The 16,389-nt window shown below is 36.6% G+C and overlaps 1 pseudogene; it reads right to left on the bottom strand.

Annotated features, from left to right (window-relative positions):
- Positions 1-235: 235 nt before the first annotated feature.
- LOC137254179 (uncharacterized) lies at positions 236-751 on the bottom strand (annotated as a pseudogene).
- Between the last annotated feature and the right edge of the window lie 15,638 nt (positions 752-16,389).

The raw sequence follows: 16,389 nt of genomic DNA, 5'->3' as shown, positions 1-16,389 counted from the left end.
CTGGCTTACTCAAAAGCGAGGCTGTTTCCTGAGTCAGCGCATGCGATACCGTTTCAGCAAAAGTTAGTTTTGGATTCGCATATGTAGCCCGCTTCGTTTCCACATCTCGTATGCCATTTATGAAACTCTGGATTTTTACCCTTTCAGTGTATTCCACGGGTGCGTCCGCATTTGCGAGATGAGCCAATCTTTCAATATCCGAGACAAACTCCTGCAAAGTCTCATTCGCTTTTTGGTGACGGTTTTGCAACTCAATTTGGAATATCTGTTTTCTATGCTCGCTTCCGTAACGTCTCTCGACAGCGGCCATCAGTGCTTCATAGCTGTTCCGTTCGTACTCTGGAATAGTCTGTAAGATTTCGGCAGCTGGTCCTTTCAATGCTACAAAGAGTGCAGCAACTTTATCTTCAGCATTCCAGTTGTTCACTGCTGCGGTCTTCTCAAACTGTAGCTTAAAGACCTGGAAAGGGACAGAACCGTCAAAGGATGGTGTTTTTACCTTTGGATTGCTTGCTGAAACAGCTGGGCGATGTAATTGCAACTCTTGTATGCGATCTCTCAAAGAGTCCACCTCAGCTTCGATTTTTTCCTAAAACTGCGTTATCTTCTCGTCCATACGCGCTTCGAATTTTGATGATATGCGCGCCTCCTGCACTTCGAGTTGTACAGTTATTGGTGCCTCTTGTTCTTTCAGTTGTGTTTCCATCTTTGATGTAATTCGTGTCTCTTGGGATTCCATCTGTGATGACATATACGTTTTCTGTTCTTCTAGTTGGGTTACCATCTTGGATGTTATCTGTGTCGACATTTCTGAAATACGCGTTTTTTGTGCTTCAATCTTCGAAGTTATGCGTGTCTCCTGCAGTTATTGTTGCGTTTATGTAGATACATAATGATTGAATTATTGATGTGCATTCACGTCACAGCTTAGCATTGGCTTAGAGACGGCAGCACTCTTTAGTTATGCTAATACTCGTAACAATATAGATATAGACTTCCATATAACAAAATCATCAGTAAAGAAAAAAATTTGATTGAGCCATGCCCGTCCGTCCGTCCGTCTGTCCGTTAACACGATAACTTAAGATATCTTCACCAAATTTGGTACACGAGATTATCTGGACACAGAATAGATTGGTATTGAAAATGAGCGAAATCGGATGAGAACCACGATCACTTTTTATATGTATAACATTTTGGAAAACACATAAAACCTGATTATTTAGTAAATAATACAACTAGTGTGATGGTAGGGGCTCCGCCTACCACACCGTATGCCCTGCGTTCACACTCCGCGCAAAGCAACATCAAAGTGTTAGAAATAAGGTTTTTCAATTAGAAGAAAATTTTTCTAAGCGAGGTCGCCCCTCGGCAGTGTTTGGCAAGCACTCCGAGTGTATTTCTGCCATGAAAAAGCTCTCAGTGAAAACGTTCAAAGTCGGCATAAAACATGTAGGTCCCGTCCGGCCAATTTGTAGGGAAAATCAAGAGGAGCACGACGCAACTTGGAAGAGAAGCGCGGCCTTAGATCTCTTCGGAGGTTAAATGGTGACTGATATTGAGACTCTTGATAAAAATTTGAAAACAATTTTTAAAATGGGCGTCGCACCGTCCACTTGTGATAAAATCAATTTTACCAATATTATTAATCATAAATCAAAAATCGTTGAACCTATCGTAACAAAATTCGGCAGAGAGGTTACCCTTACTATAAGGAATGTTTTGAAGAAAAATTTACGAAATGGTATTTCATTCCCCAAGTGGATTTATAACAATAAATAGGAAACAATTCATATTTTAAGAAATGGGCGTGGCACCGCCGCTTTTATGACTAAGCAATTTTCTGTTTCGGAAGCCACAACTCGAAGAAAAATTAACATATCGTAATGAAATTGTGTACACATATTTTCCTTATAGTAGAAAATATTTCTAGTAAAAATGGACGGGATCGGTTAAAGACCACGGCAACTTAGATATAAAATAAGTTTAACCGTCCTGTTCATGAATAATTTTTCTTCTTAGTTCGCATGGCTGGGTACAAGGGTACCACAAGGCAGTTTATACGTGAGAACTACTAGTGGTACCTGGGTATCCCAGACATGAGAACTGGTAATAAAAAACTAATTTTAGTAATAAAAGACTAATTTATTAAACAATTATCTTTATGAAAGTATATTTGAAAAAATTGTCTCTCCGTTTTGTAGAAAACATATTCCCACGATGCCACAAAATTTTAACTCGTTTTTATTTGTAGATTATATAAAAATGGCTTTTGAATATGCAAAAGGTACCCGGGTACCAATCTATGCGCAGGACGCTTAAAAAGGTCGTAGATTAGAATAATAAATTATAGCTTACCAAAAAATTGTTTTGAATCAATTATATTTCACTTATCAAGACTTTGAAACGGGCGGTGCCACGTGTTATGTAGAAAAGTAATTTATCTGAAATATAATGTTAGGTTACACCCGGATTTAGACACCTTTACTTCTTTACTAAATAATCAGGTTTTTTGTGTTTTCCAAAATGTTATATATATAAAACGTGGGCGTGGTTATCATCCGATTTCGCTCATTTTCAATACCAATCTATTTTGTGTCCAGGTAAGCATGTGTACCAATTTGGTGAAGATATCTCAATATTTACTCAAGTTATGGTGTCAACGGAAGACGGACGGACGGACGGACGGACATGGCTCAATCAAATTTTTTTCGATACTGATGATTTTGATATATGGAAGTCTATATCTATCTCGATTCCTTTATACCTGTACAACTAATCGTTATCCAATCAAAGTTATAATACCACGTCTAAAAGTACAGCTTGCTATAAAAATATGGAGCACAAGCCTAAAATTCCAATAATACCACATGTTGTGTTGTCATAGTATTTGTTTTATTTTTATTTTTCTACAATACCAATACGAAAAAAGGAAACCAAAAACATTGAAGTAAAGTTTAAAAAATGACAAAATGTGTAAGAATTTCCATACGGGCAGAAAGAGAACTTGTCTGAAAAGGATCTGTTCGAGAGCACCTGTCCAACATTAAGGGATAAAAGGAGAGTACAAAGGAGAGTAGAAAAGTACCTGTCCGACGATACCAGGGGTGTAAAAAGGACCAGTCCGACACTACCCATTCAGGCTTAAACAGGTACAAGCAACAGCGATCACTCCAACTCACATAAAGAGATCAAAACTGGCTATATTCGCATACTCCTTTTTGCGACTCATTCCGGCTTCATTCTAGAGTAGTTGCATTCTTTACAGGGTAAGTTTAAAATCATTTATACAGTCAATTGGACTAATCATAAACATAATTCATACTTACCAGACCAGAAAAGAAACCATCAAACAAAATGGAGAGCTTAGCGTTTACGTAGGAACGAGTAAAAATTTCGAAGATAAAATTAGAAAATAATACGAAAAAATAACAATATTTAAGCTAGGCACTAAAAAATGGCCATCAAGAGAAAATTTTGAAATTGAAAACCAACGCAAATAAATGCAATTTACTTAACAAAAAAAAAAAAAAAAACACGAACTTCTGAGGGCTGGCAATTGAGTGTGCGTTTGGTCTTATCGATAATAGCTTTGGCACTAAATTTCCACTTTAATTCAGCTATTTTGGCATATTTTCCAAAGGGCTTAAATATGAGAGTATGTGCGCTTGGGAGCGATAGAAGAAAACAAAATAGCCGAAAAAGCCATGACTGAAAAATAAAATGTTACAGCAAGAACAACAATGGTTTGTATGCTCAAAGTGTTTATTTGCAGATGTACCATAAGCACATGTGTTGTTGTAAGTATGATGTAGCATAATTGTAAATCAGGGAGTTCCATGCATAAGTCTGGGTGTTAAAGCTTTTTTGGAAAAATATTTCAAAAAATCGTATTTGTGGTACCCATGAAGAAAAATCGCCGCTAGCTGGCGCAAGGATCGATATATTCAAAAAATCATATTTGTGGTCCGATTTGTCTCATATTTAGAACACATAATACATATATGAATAGAAAACGGCCTGTGAAAAAATCGGCGCTAGGTGGCGCAAGGATCGGGTTATTCAAAAAAATCGTATTTGTGGTCCGACTTGGTCCATATTTGGAACACATAATACATACATGAACAGAAAGCGACCTATGATACATACATACAAAATATTTTGGAGTTGGAGGAGCGACTAGCATACGTGGCGCAGAGTCGAGTATTGAGGACTTAGATTGTAACAAATTGTCAGAAAAAAGTCCTTGTAATAATGAGTCACTAAATGAACTAAATAGAATGAGAAATAATGGGCAATTAAATAAAGACTAAAAACTTGAAAATAAAATAATTAAAAAAAAATGTTTATGGTAAACGGTTTTATTGAAAACAATACTTACATGAAGTAATAATAATACTACAAGCTAGATAATAATAAGGTAGGTGCTAGGTACTAGTCATTACACTCCTCATCAATCTAGTGTGTTGATCAGACAATTAAATAAAAGCGTTGGACGCGTAAAATTTCTATTGATAATCATAAGTTAGGCCAACTAAACCTTAATAAGGTTATGCTACGCCTCACATTTTTAGAAATTTCACGCGCCCAACGCTTTTATTTAATTGTCTGATCAACGCCCTAGATTGATGAGGAGTATGATGACTAGTACCTAGGAGCTGTCTAATTATTTTCTAGCTTTTAGTATTATTATTATTTCATGAAAGTATTGGTTTCAATAAAACCGTTTAACTTAAACATTTTTTTAAAATTATTTTATTTGTTTTGAAATACTGAATACATTTATTTAGTAATTCTTCCATTTGTTTATTCCGAAACAATTGTTGCTTTTTGTACTACTCACGTGATATATATTTGGTTATACTGAAATATTCAAGCCTCGTCTCCAGTAACTGCTTCCGAGGGTTTTCACCAGATTTCACTAAAAATTCAATTACAAGACGTTGTTTGTAATGTACGTCACACTTTTTCACTATGCCATTAAAAGAGTTACTTAAGAAATATATGCATAAAACACAGACTAAACGTGCTATCTACTTTAACTTCGAACTCTAACGAAAAGGAAGATCCTGCCTCTTACAAGTGTTGCCAATTTTTGAATTACAATTGAATTTGAAAACATATATGAATGAGCCTCCTGACATTTGAGCGGACGGACACCGAAATACCCATAAATCATTCCGAAACCGCCACAAATGAAACGAAAGAGTTCCTTAAAACACCCTGAACTGATCCACAAATGACTTCGAAGTGGTCATCAAATCATCTCTGGAGGACCCCAGAAGAGTCCCCAAAGTCATTCCTAACTGGCCCACAATAGCATTAATCATCAACCCCTACAACCTCTTAATTTTCGGTTAAAATTAAAGAGAGATCAAATGTGCTGAATTTCAATTTGAGTAAAAATGATTTGTATTATTAGTTGAATTTCACTATACGAATAGTTGATTTATTTCGATTATCTAATCACATCTCAACGATAATTCGGTTTTTAAAAACCATTCAAAAAAATTGCGTATGCGCCCTGCATGTGCCAAATATGTCCTCTTTGCTGAATCTTTGTTAAATTGATTTATTTCTGGACATCGAAATCTTGGAATGGTATGTCTCAAAAGTGCTGTTTCCAAGTAAACGTTTTCGAACTTTTTGACTTCGAAGAGAAAAACATAAGTAAGCATACAGAACATTCGCGAAAAATCAATATTTTGATGAGAATGTGAGAAAATGGCCAAAAGTGGAAATTTTTAAAATTTGTAATAATTTTTTTGCGGTCATCGGGACTAATAAGTTTCCGAAACAAAAGGTAGGTCTGTGACTTGAACACCGATTTCTTGAAAAATGTGTATGAAACTAAAAAAAGTGTATCTTTGTATCAGGAAGAGAGCAAAGTTTATAACCACAATTTCGAAACAGTCTATACATGAGCACATTGAATTAAATTTAAATTGACCTCATTAGTCGGAAAATGCGGACGGTTTTATAACTACATATTTGAGTAACAACAAATAACTATGGCCCGGGGAGTGGCAATTTTATGAGGCAGTAATATACTGCCAATACCTTTTTTTTCAGAGATATGACAACGCTAGTTTCGTGATAATTTTCAGAATATGCACGATTATTCGATTTGAGCTAATGGAATTCTGAAACTCGAATATTGAATATTAGACCATTCCAGTGATCGATTGATCGAATATCACAAGCTCTAATACTAAGCCCACTTTCTTAAAAATACCATGGTTACTCTGTTGCTCCTTGAATTATTTTAATAAATACATCAAAAATTGTTCCCGCAATGAAGTGACTAATCGGGTTTTATAATCCCTAGCTTTGAACAAAAATGCCGCTTATTTTTGAACTGAACCTTTTATACCTTTTTACCGGGACTTTGAACGTATACAAAATTCGTTAATGCATGTCATTGGCCACCACTGCTTTAAATACGTACATATATTTACAAATACGAATGAATTCTAAGCTGTAATATGCTATTTGAGTAGTTTGAATTGCAATGAAATCCATTTTAATGGTTAAAAATCTCATGTGAGTGCTGGTGGTGGTAGAGTAGCTGAAATAAAAAAGCAGGCGAGAAAACCTGCACAGTAAAGCTGTAAAATGTACACTCATACCCATCTATATACATATAATACATACATATGTAGAGTTTTAAGTTGTTTTACTGGTTGTTGCAAAACAGGATCAAGAATAAGAAAGCACTCTTATGGGTACTAAGCTGGCCAATCGTCGAGCTCAACTGGAACCCCTGTACAATTTCAAAAGTATGCATTTATGTGCACATGATATACTAGATATAAAGCATATATATTTACAATGGAAACGCAACCAAGCATTCAAAATGTAACATTTTTCTATTAACCGTGGAATTTCTGCTTTGAAAATTGAATTAAATCGGCGGAACTAACGCAGAAGCAATCGCGCAAAAAGGCGGAAAAGTGGCTAGAGGCGGTTAGTAAGGAATTGAGGCGATGTTGCCAAGAAAAATGCGCAACGTCTGCGACTTATCGCCAACGGAAATGATGCAATGCATTGGCGGCAAAATAGATTTCATATTTCATGATCGTTGTTTTTTTTTTTTTTAAGTTTACTTACCGCAAAAGAAGCTTTCTTTGGTTCATATAAATTCTTAAATGTGCTTTCATTTCTATGTTATGTAAACGTAAATACAATTGAGCAGTTTAATGGTCGGCGGTAGATAGCTTCCATAGAAGGGCCAACTACACTCAAAGCAAAAAATTAGCAGTTGCTTTGACGAAACCTCTTACACACCCGGTTAGAAATCTGAACCTAAATTTTAAACCATTTATCGGTTCAAGCAATTAGGTAACTCACAGGTTACTACTGTGTTATTAAACTTTTTTCGATTTCAATTTAAAACTTATTTGAAAAATTTGTTTAAAGCATAAACAAATGAACTCAAATCACGCATTCCAAAATTGTTGCATTTAATATCGATTTTGAAAAAAAAACGTAGCGCTTTTGATATTTTGCGATTTTCAACATTTTTCATACGAGTATTGACACAGCTTGCGGATTAAGCACGCTTCCTACAGAATTGCTGCGGCTAACATCACTGCTATAATTTCTGCCTTAGATATACTACAGTGATCTGGCAGCTTTTGAAACCAACCTATTCTTGGATGGACACCGTAAACAGTAGAACCAACTCCTTCGGTTAATTTGGAGTAATCGATATATATGTGCCAGCTGCCCTACTTTATTGTGCCCCAAGATCATTTTCGAACCTCAGGCATACGACCAGACTACGGCATCTGGGAGTTGATCCCGGGATAATCGGTGTAGTAGACGGACCACAGCCCCAAGCGGCTGCCTTTATTACGTGGCGCTGTACTGTCGTCGCAATTCGGCCAGCACTTAAGCTTCCCCGAGAACTTAGGGGAATAAATACTTAATGTACAATGAACCAATGCTTCTAGCACCCTTTCTTTGCCTCAACTCTGTTGAAACTGCAAGTTTCCTTTGGACTCCCGTTTTTTTTTCAATAATTAATTTGTTAATTTTGTGTTCTCACACGAGTGTCAGCTTACGATCTAAAATTAATGTGTTCATATTCACTCTGGTAACATGAAATATCATCATGCCAGCTAAACTCACACGATTAAGATGGTTAAGATGCCGGCGTCATAGAGTGAATTTACTTGTATATTTATACCATGGAGATGGTGGTGTGATGGTAGCGTGCTCCGCACCGAAGATCCTGGGTTCACGCCCCGGGAAAAGCAACATAAAAATTTAGCAACAAGTTTTTTCAACTAGAAGAACGTTTTTCTATGCGGGGTCGACCCTCTGCAGTGATATGGCAAGCACTCTGAGTGTAGTTCTGCCATGAAAACTTCTCAGTGAGAACTCATCATCGTCGGCATAAAACATGTAGGCCTTGTTCTGCCAATTTGTAGGAAAAATTAAAAGGAATACAACGCAAAGTGGAAGTGAAGCTCCGCCTTAAATCTCTTCGGATGATATCGCGTCTTACATTTATTTATTTGTCTTTAATCATAGTGTTTTGATGCGTCTCTTAACTCTTTACAATCAAGCTGATTGCAAACGAAGTACTTACAATCAAGTTGAGTGTAGACTCTATTTTTTACAATCACAGATAGAGCAATCAAACTGGCTTACAATCAAATCAGCATGGCAATCGTTGAATCAAATGATTGTGAATTTTTACATCTCTGCTATGTTTTTACTCAAATCGAAGTACTACTGATGCACAGTGGTCGGTTCCATAGGCCAAAAATAAAAAAATCAAAGTTAAAAGTTTGTCACCAAATGTGTCGCTAGTATCTCTTATTAGAACAGCCTTTTAAACGATATATTTTTTTTTTTGTTGTATACGAACTGCATTCTTTAAGAATAGCTTCAAAATGAGGTTATGGTATTAGTTGGTTTATGCAGGGTGAGCAAGTTAAAAATAAAGTGCAAGTTTAAGCAATTTAAAAATATATAAAATATCATTGTATTGAAATATGTGGAAATGAATATTGAAGCGAAAGGTATTTACTTCACTTTGAAATAATTTTAGTTTAGCTTCTTGTGTTTTTTTTTTTATTTAAAATTTCACCAGTGCCTTTATTAGTGTTTATTTGCACATATATTTCAATTTCAGCTAAAGTTTTAGATGGGTTCCTCACCGATCCTCAAGTTGGGACTTATATCTTATTATTAGACAAAGTTTTACAATTCTAAAGTGTTAATATCAGCTACCACTTTCTGCCACTAACTATGTTTTGCGACAGTTTTCTGATAGCGTCACCCTGATAAATTATTGTCGTATGTTATATGTGCTCAGTTGTAACATACGACATTATTTGATCCAGTCGACGATATGCAAATGTAAACTTTTGTGTGTCTTTGTTGTTTTGTTATTGTTATGTATGCAAGATCTTTTAATAACTTTAATTTCTTTATTTAATCCTATTAAACATTATATTTGCGGTAGACACATCTTACATTTTTCCCCCCACATCTACTTACTTTGTGTATGCATGCGGAGAAATTGGGTGGTTGTGGGTCGGTATAAAGGTATCACCCGCACTAATTTTAAGAAAAAATAACTTTCACATATTTGTTAAGCCGTGACCAAAGTTTCACGTTGATACCTCTACTGGAAGTATTTTTGGCCACGAACTCCATATAAAACCGACCACTGTGTGATCCACGTACGCACGATGAACGTACGCACACTCGTACAACAACAAACGTACGTTTCGTTTTTGACTTTTTCTTACCAATTCAACACCTTAATGCAATACGTCACGTTAATTGTTAAAAGTACATATACGATGTTGTATTGAACTTATACATAGTTAGAGTGTCTACATTAGTTGAACGCCTTTGCATCCCTGCAAAGTTATTCAAGTTCAAAGTTGAACTAAATGCAATTTTGTATTTATAAAATCAAAACTTTTATCCCGAGGCAGCAAGCAGCTTGAACAACAATGGACATCTTAATACATATACCTAAAGATACTTTAACAGGTAAAACCTTTCGCATCATACAACATACAACAGTCATGCAAATTTCACACCCGGAAAATGTGGCAAAGACTCATTGAAAATTTGTTTTTCTGGTATTTTGGTTTTATTTTAAATCGTGTAATTATTTTCGGAAATTGGATTTTGGTTTCGCACGAAATTTTGAATGTTCCCCTGTAAGTGTAATGCAGCAACATGTGGGTTTTACAGCACACAGTTTAATTGAGCTATTGCAGTTCAGCTTGTGTGCGAAATAATTAAATTCTCAAAATCGTAATTGCAAAACCACGTATATAATTTGAATGCATTCGAACAAATAATTTTCAATAAACGAAATTTGAGAAGATTTTTTTTATGTCTTTTTCGATTGTTGTTTGAAACGCAACGAATAGTGCTATTCATGAAATTAAGCTTTTCAAGGTCACCTCATTACAAGATTAAGCGGCATAAATGGAGGTCCGTCCAGGCCTAATTTAACCAAAGTAGATTAAGCTGTTTCCAAGATAGTATTGGATATTTTTTAATATAAAGCGTGCTGAAGAGTTTCAGGTTTAACCTGAAATTTAAAATTGGCTACCCTTATTGGAATTTGCTAGCTTTGGAAATGATTCACTAGCTGTAAGTCTAAAGTTTTTTGATGCGTCTCAACAGGTTTGATTCTTCTCTTTTCGTCCAACATGTAATCCCGTAAACAGTCATACACTAGATTGAGATCCAAATAGGTGGAAAGACGGTGGAATTGCGTATTGCCGTATAATTTTGTTGCTTGACTCACACTGAAAGAAAAACAAGTAAAGGTGTCTAAGTCCGGGTGTAACCGAACATTATATACTCAGCGGGAGCTTCAATTGTACATTTCATTTCAGATAAATTATTTTTCTACATAACACGTGGCACCGCCCGTTTAAAAAAAATGTCCCCCCTTTTCCTCTTACAATAAAACTTGATAAGTGAAATATCATGATCCAAAACTATTTTTTGCTAAGTTATAGCTTATTATTCTATAGTCTACGACCCTTTTAAACTTGTTTTGTATCTAAGTTCCCGTGTTCTTTAACCGATCCCGCCCAATTTTACTAGAAATATTTTCTGCTATAAGGAAAATATGTGTACACAATTTCATTACGATATGTTAATTTTTCATCGAGTTATGGCTCCCGAAACATAGAAATTGCTTAGTCATAAAAGGGGCGGTACCACACCCATTTAAAAAAATTTTAGTGATTTCCAATTTAGTGTTATAATTCAATTTAAAAAGTAAAATTCTATTGATACAAAGCTCTTTTTAGCTAAGATGTAGCTTATTATTTTCATCTACGACCCTTTTAAAAATATTTTGTATAAAAGTGGGCGTTGTCTTTAACCGATCTCGTCCATTTTTTCTAGAAATATTTCCTGCTATAGGGTGCCACGCCCATTTAAAAAATTGTTTCCAAATTTTTATCAAGACTCTCAATTTCAGTCTAGGTGTATTATTTACTAAATAATCAGGTTTTGGTGTTTTCCAAAATGTTACATATATAAAAAGTGGGCGTGGTTATCATCCGATTTCGCTATTTTTCAATACCAATCTATTCTGGGTCCAGATAAGCTCGTGTACCAAATTTGGTGAAGATGTCTCAATATTTACTCAAGTTATCGTGTTAACGGACAGACTGCCAGACGGACGGACGGATGGACATGGCTCAATCAAATTTTTTTTCTATACTGATAATTTTGATATATTGATGTCTATATATATCTCGATTCCTTTATACCTGTACAACCAACCGTTACCCAATCAAAGTTAATATACTCTGTGTGCAAAGCACTCTGAGTATAAAAAAACTGGTAAAATTAACCGAATTACTGGTAAATTCAACAGATATTCCAACGAAAAAAAGTTACTTAAACTTAAGCCACAGCTCTGTCAAAAAAATACAAATAATACCTTTTTAGAAAAATTTCGATGTTGCTTTTTCCAGGATTTGGTCGCAGGATTTTCGATGTAGGCGCAGTACGCTACCATACCATGGCACCATAGTGGGCGCCTAGGTATGATGTGTAAACTAACAATTATAAGTGCCGCAATAAAAACACCAATGAAAACTTTTAACAAACGCTGTTGATATTACAGAGATTTTTGTTTTGAGAGAAAAATCAGTTAAATTGTTTGGGAATCTATAATTTTACAAAAGCTGTTGATATAATTTTGCAAAATGCGAAAATATGGACCTTGGTATTTCGTATTATATATAAATCCGATCAAAAGCGGATAAGGACAACTTTGAAAATATGGGGCTTGTAGTTTTAATCTTAACCTAACTTAAAATATAAATGGTACGTAACAATACCACCAGTAGGAATAGACTTATCAAAAGCTTTTGATATAGTCATCGATGATAAAAATAAAAATAAATGTAAGGCGCGATAACCTCCGAAGAGATCTAAGGCCGAGCTTCTCTTCCAATTTGCGTCGTGCTCCTCTTGATTTTCCCCACAAATTAGCCGGACGGGACCTACATGTTTTATGCCGACTCCGAACGGCATCTGTAAGGCAGATGAGTTTCCGCTGAGAGCTTTTCATGGCAGAAATACAGCCGGAACGCCTGCCAAACACTGCCGAGGGGCGACCCCGCTAAGAAAAATTTTCTTCTCATTGAAAAACCTTGTTTCTAAAATTTTGATGTTGCTTTGCCCGGGGAGTGAACCCAGGGCATACAGTGTGGTAGGCGGAGCACGCTACCATCACACCATGATGGTCATCGATGAGCTGTATAATAAAACAAGCAATTATCTCCTTAATTTCACCAGTTTTTCCGCTCGCGAAACCTGAAAAAGTCACAGACCAAATCATAGGCGGCCTTCTTTACAACATACACAAATGTCGAACATATGGGATATCCGCGTCGATGGCATTACGCTTCCGACTACAAATAATATTTGGTACTTGGCAAGTATACATAGGCAATTGTACCTACCACTTACAAAGCAATAGGCCGGCCGCTTGCATGCTACGCGTTACGATATGGTCGATGAGCCTAAAGGTAACTCATTCGAATACAGGCCTGTCAAAATGCCGCTCTCAAAACCGATACGTTCTGCCTTCTTATAGCACCCCCTCCATAGTGAGGCTGGAGTACTCACCATTTGGGAAAAATATGAAATGCTGAAAAACAGTTTCTGTTGAATACACCTAAACTTGGGCCTCTCAACAGACATCTAATTAAAGAGGCCCCGCCTCCCAGGAACTTAAGAGGTCATCTTCGCAAGTATTATGAGGAAATACGGCGCCTGGGATCTCCGCCGTATATAGAAGAAGAACAACAAAGGGCCCTCAGTTATATCGTATTGGATGGGGCGAAGGACTGTTACAACAACAATAACCGTAGAGATATGGCAGTGCAAAGTTCATAAATTATATTTAGTTAATTTCTCCACAAAATATTTCATGCCATAAAAAAATACTTGATGCGATTTACCTCAGAGGAGATCAAGACCCAGAGTTTCTTCCAATTTGCGTCGTGCTACATATTTTATGAGAATTCCGGACAACATCTGCAAGTAAATGAAATTTTTTTAAAATCATTTTATGTTCGTTATGTTTCTCTTTAAATGTATCCTTAAAATATATGTAAGAGAAAACAGATGGGTAAATAATGTTCGGTTTCGACCAAACTTAAATTTCCTTATTTGTTTTTTACTAAATTCAAAACATAAAGATTCGAAGTACTCACTTGGATCGAGTATATCCGATACCATTTACTGAGTATAAGTACTGGCATCGATACTTTGATCCGAGTATTTTATATGAGAATCGGTATCGATAGATACTTTTTCTAAAATTTCTCTCACTATGCCCCAGTTAGCTCAGTGAATAAGAGCACTCATTTGTAAAGTTGAACACCTCGAGAAATGATCCATTGCTTTGACAACTAAACAATTTAATAAAAAAAAAAAATTAAAACATGCTTTTCTTAGAAAATAAGTTCCTAAAACGAAGGAAAAAGTATTTTCAATCTAAAATTTAAATCCTTGTTCAGGATTTGGGAACGCGTCCCATTTGTATACTCAGTTGAGCAGAGCTCACAGAGTATATTAACTTTGATTGGATAACGGTTGTTTGTACAGGTATAAAGGAATCGAGATAGATATAGACTTCCATACATCAAAATCATGAGGATCGAAAAAAACTTTGATTGAGCCATGTCCGTCCGTCCGTTAACACGATAACTTGAGTAAATTTTGAGGTATCTTGATGAAATTTGGTGTGTAGGTTCCTGAGCACTCATCTCAGATCAATGAATAATATCGGACTATAACCACGCCCAGTTTTTCGATATCGAACATTTCAAAAAACCGTAAAAGTGCGATAATTCATTACCAAAGACGAATAAAGCGATGAAACTTGGTAGGTGAGTTGAACTTATGACGCAGAATAGAAAATTAGTAAAATTTTGGACAATGGGTGTGGCACCGGACACTTTTAAAAGAAGGTAATTTAAAAGTTTTGCAAGTTGTAATTTGGCAGTCTTTGAAGATATCATGATGAAATTTGGCAGGAACGTTACTCATATTACTATATGTACTTACTTACTTACTTAATTGGCGCTTAACCGTCTAAACGGTTATGGCCGTCCAACAAGGCGCGCCAGTCGCTCCTTCGCTCCGCCAACCGGCGCCAATTGGTCACACCAAGGGAGTTTAAATCGTTTTCCACCTGGTCCTTCCAACGGAGTGGGGGCCGCCCTCTACCTCTGCTTCCATAGGCGGGTTCCGATAGAAACACTTTCTTGGCCGGAGCATCATCTTCCATTCGCATAACATGGCCTAGCCAGCGCAGCCGCTGCGTTTTAATTCGCTGGACTATGTTGATGTCTGCGTATAGCTCGTACAGCTCATCATTAAATCTTCTTCGGTACTCGCCATCGCCAACGCGTAGAGGTCCATAAATCTTTCGAAGAACTTTTCTCTCGAATACTCCCAAAGCCGCTTCATCTGCTGTTGTCATGGTCCATGCTTCTGCCCCATATAGCAGGACGGGTACGATAAGTGACTTGTAGAGTATGATTTTCGTTCGCCGAGAGAGGACTTTACTTTTCAATTGCCTACCTAGTCCAAAGTAGCATTTATTGGCAAGATTGATTCTTCGCTGGATTTCAGTGCTGATGTTGTTGCTAATGTTGATGCTGGTTCCCAAATAAACGAAGTCTTTTACTATTTCGAAATTATGGCTGCCAACAGTAGCGTGGTTGCCAAGGCGCATATGCGCTGACTCTTTGCTCGATGACAGCAGGTACTTCGTTTTGTCCTCATTCACCATCAAACCCATCTTTACCGCTTCTTTTTCCAGCTTGGAGTAAGCAGAATTAACAGCGCGGGTGTTTAGGCCGATGATATCAATGTCATCAGCATATGCCAGTAATTGCACGCTTTTATAGTATATTGTTCCAGTGCGGTTAAGTTCTGCAGCTAGTATAATTTTCTCCAGCATCAAATTAAAGAAATCGCACGATAGGGGGTCACCCTGTCTGAAACCTCGTTTAGTTTCGAACGGCTCGGAGAGGTCCTTCCCAATTCTGACTGAGCTGATGGTGTTGCTCAACGTCATTTTGCACAGCCGTATAAGTTTTGTGGGGAAACCAAATTCAGACATAGCGGCATATAGGCAGCTCCTTTTCGTGCTGTCGAAGGCGGCTTTAAAGTCGACGAAGAGGTGATGTGTGTCGATTCTCTTTTCACGGGTTTTTTCCAAGACTTGGCGCATTGTGAAAATCTGGTCGATGGTAGATTTACCAGGTCTGAAGCCGCACTGATAAGGTCCAATCAGCCGGTTCACGGTGGGCTTCAATCTTTCGCACAATACACTTGAAAGGACCTTATATGCGATATTAAGAAGGCTGATTCCACGATAGTTAGCAAAATCGGAGAACGACCACGCCCACTTTTAAAAATTTTTTTTAAAGTCAAATTTTAACAAAAAAAATTAATCTTTACAGTATATAAATAAATTATGCCAACATTCAACTCCAGTAATGATATGGTGCAACAAAATGCAAAAATAAAAGAAAATTTCAAAATGCGCGAGGCTCCGCCCTTTTTGATTTAATTTGTCTAGGATACTTTTAATGCCATAAGTCGAACAAAAATTTACCAATACTTGTGAAATTTGGTAGGGGCTTAGATTCTGGGACGGTAACTTACTTCTGTGAAAAAGGGCGAAATCGGTTGAAGCCACGCCAAGGTTTTATACCCAGTCGTCTGTCTGTCCTCCCGCTCGGCCGTTAACACGATGACTTGAGCAAAAATCGATATATCTTTACTATACTCAGTTCACGTACTTATCTGAACTCACTTTGTATTGGTATAAAAATTTCCGAAGTCGGACTATGACCA

The sequence above is a fragment of the Eurosta solidaginis genome, chromosome 5 (assembly GCF_040869045.1).
Source record: "Eurosta solidaginis isolate ZX-2024a chromosome 5, ASM4086904v1, whole genome shotgun sequence".
In the NCBI taxonomy this organism is placed as follows: Eukaryota; Metazoa; Arthropoda; class Insecta; order Diptera; family Tephritidae; genus Eurosta; species Eurosta solidaginis.
This window is presented reverse-complemented; position numbering and strand designations above follow the sequence as displayed.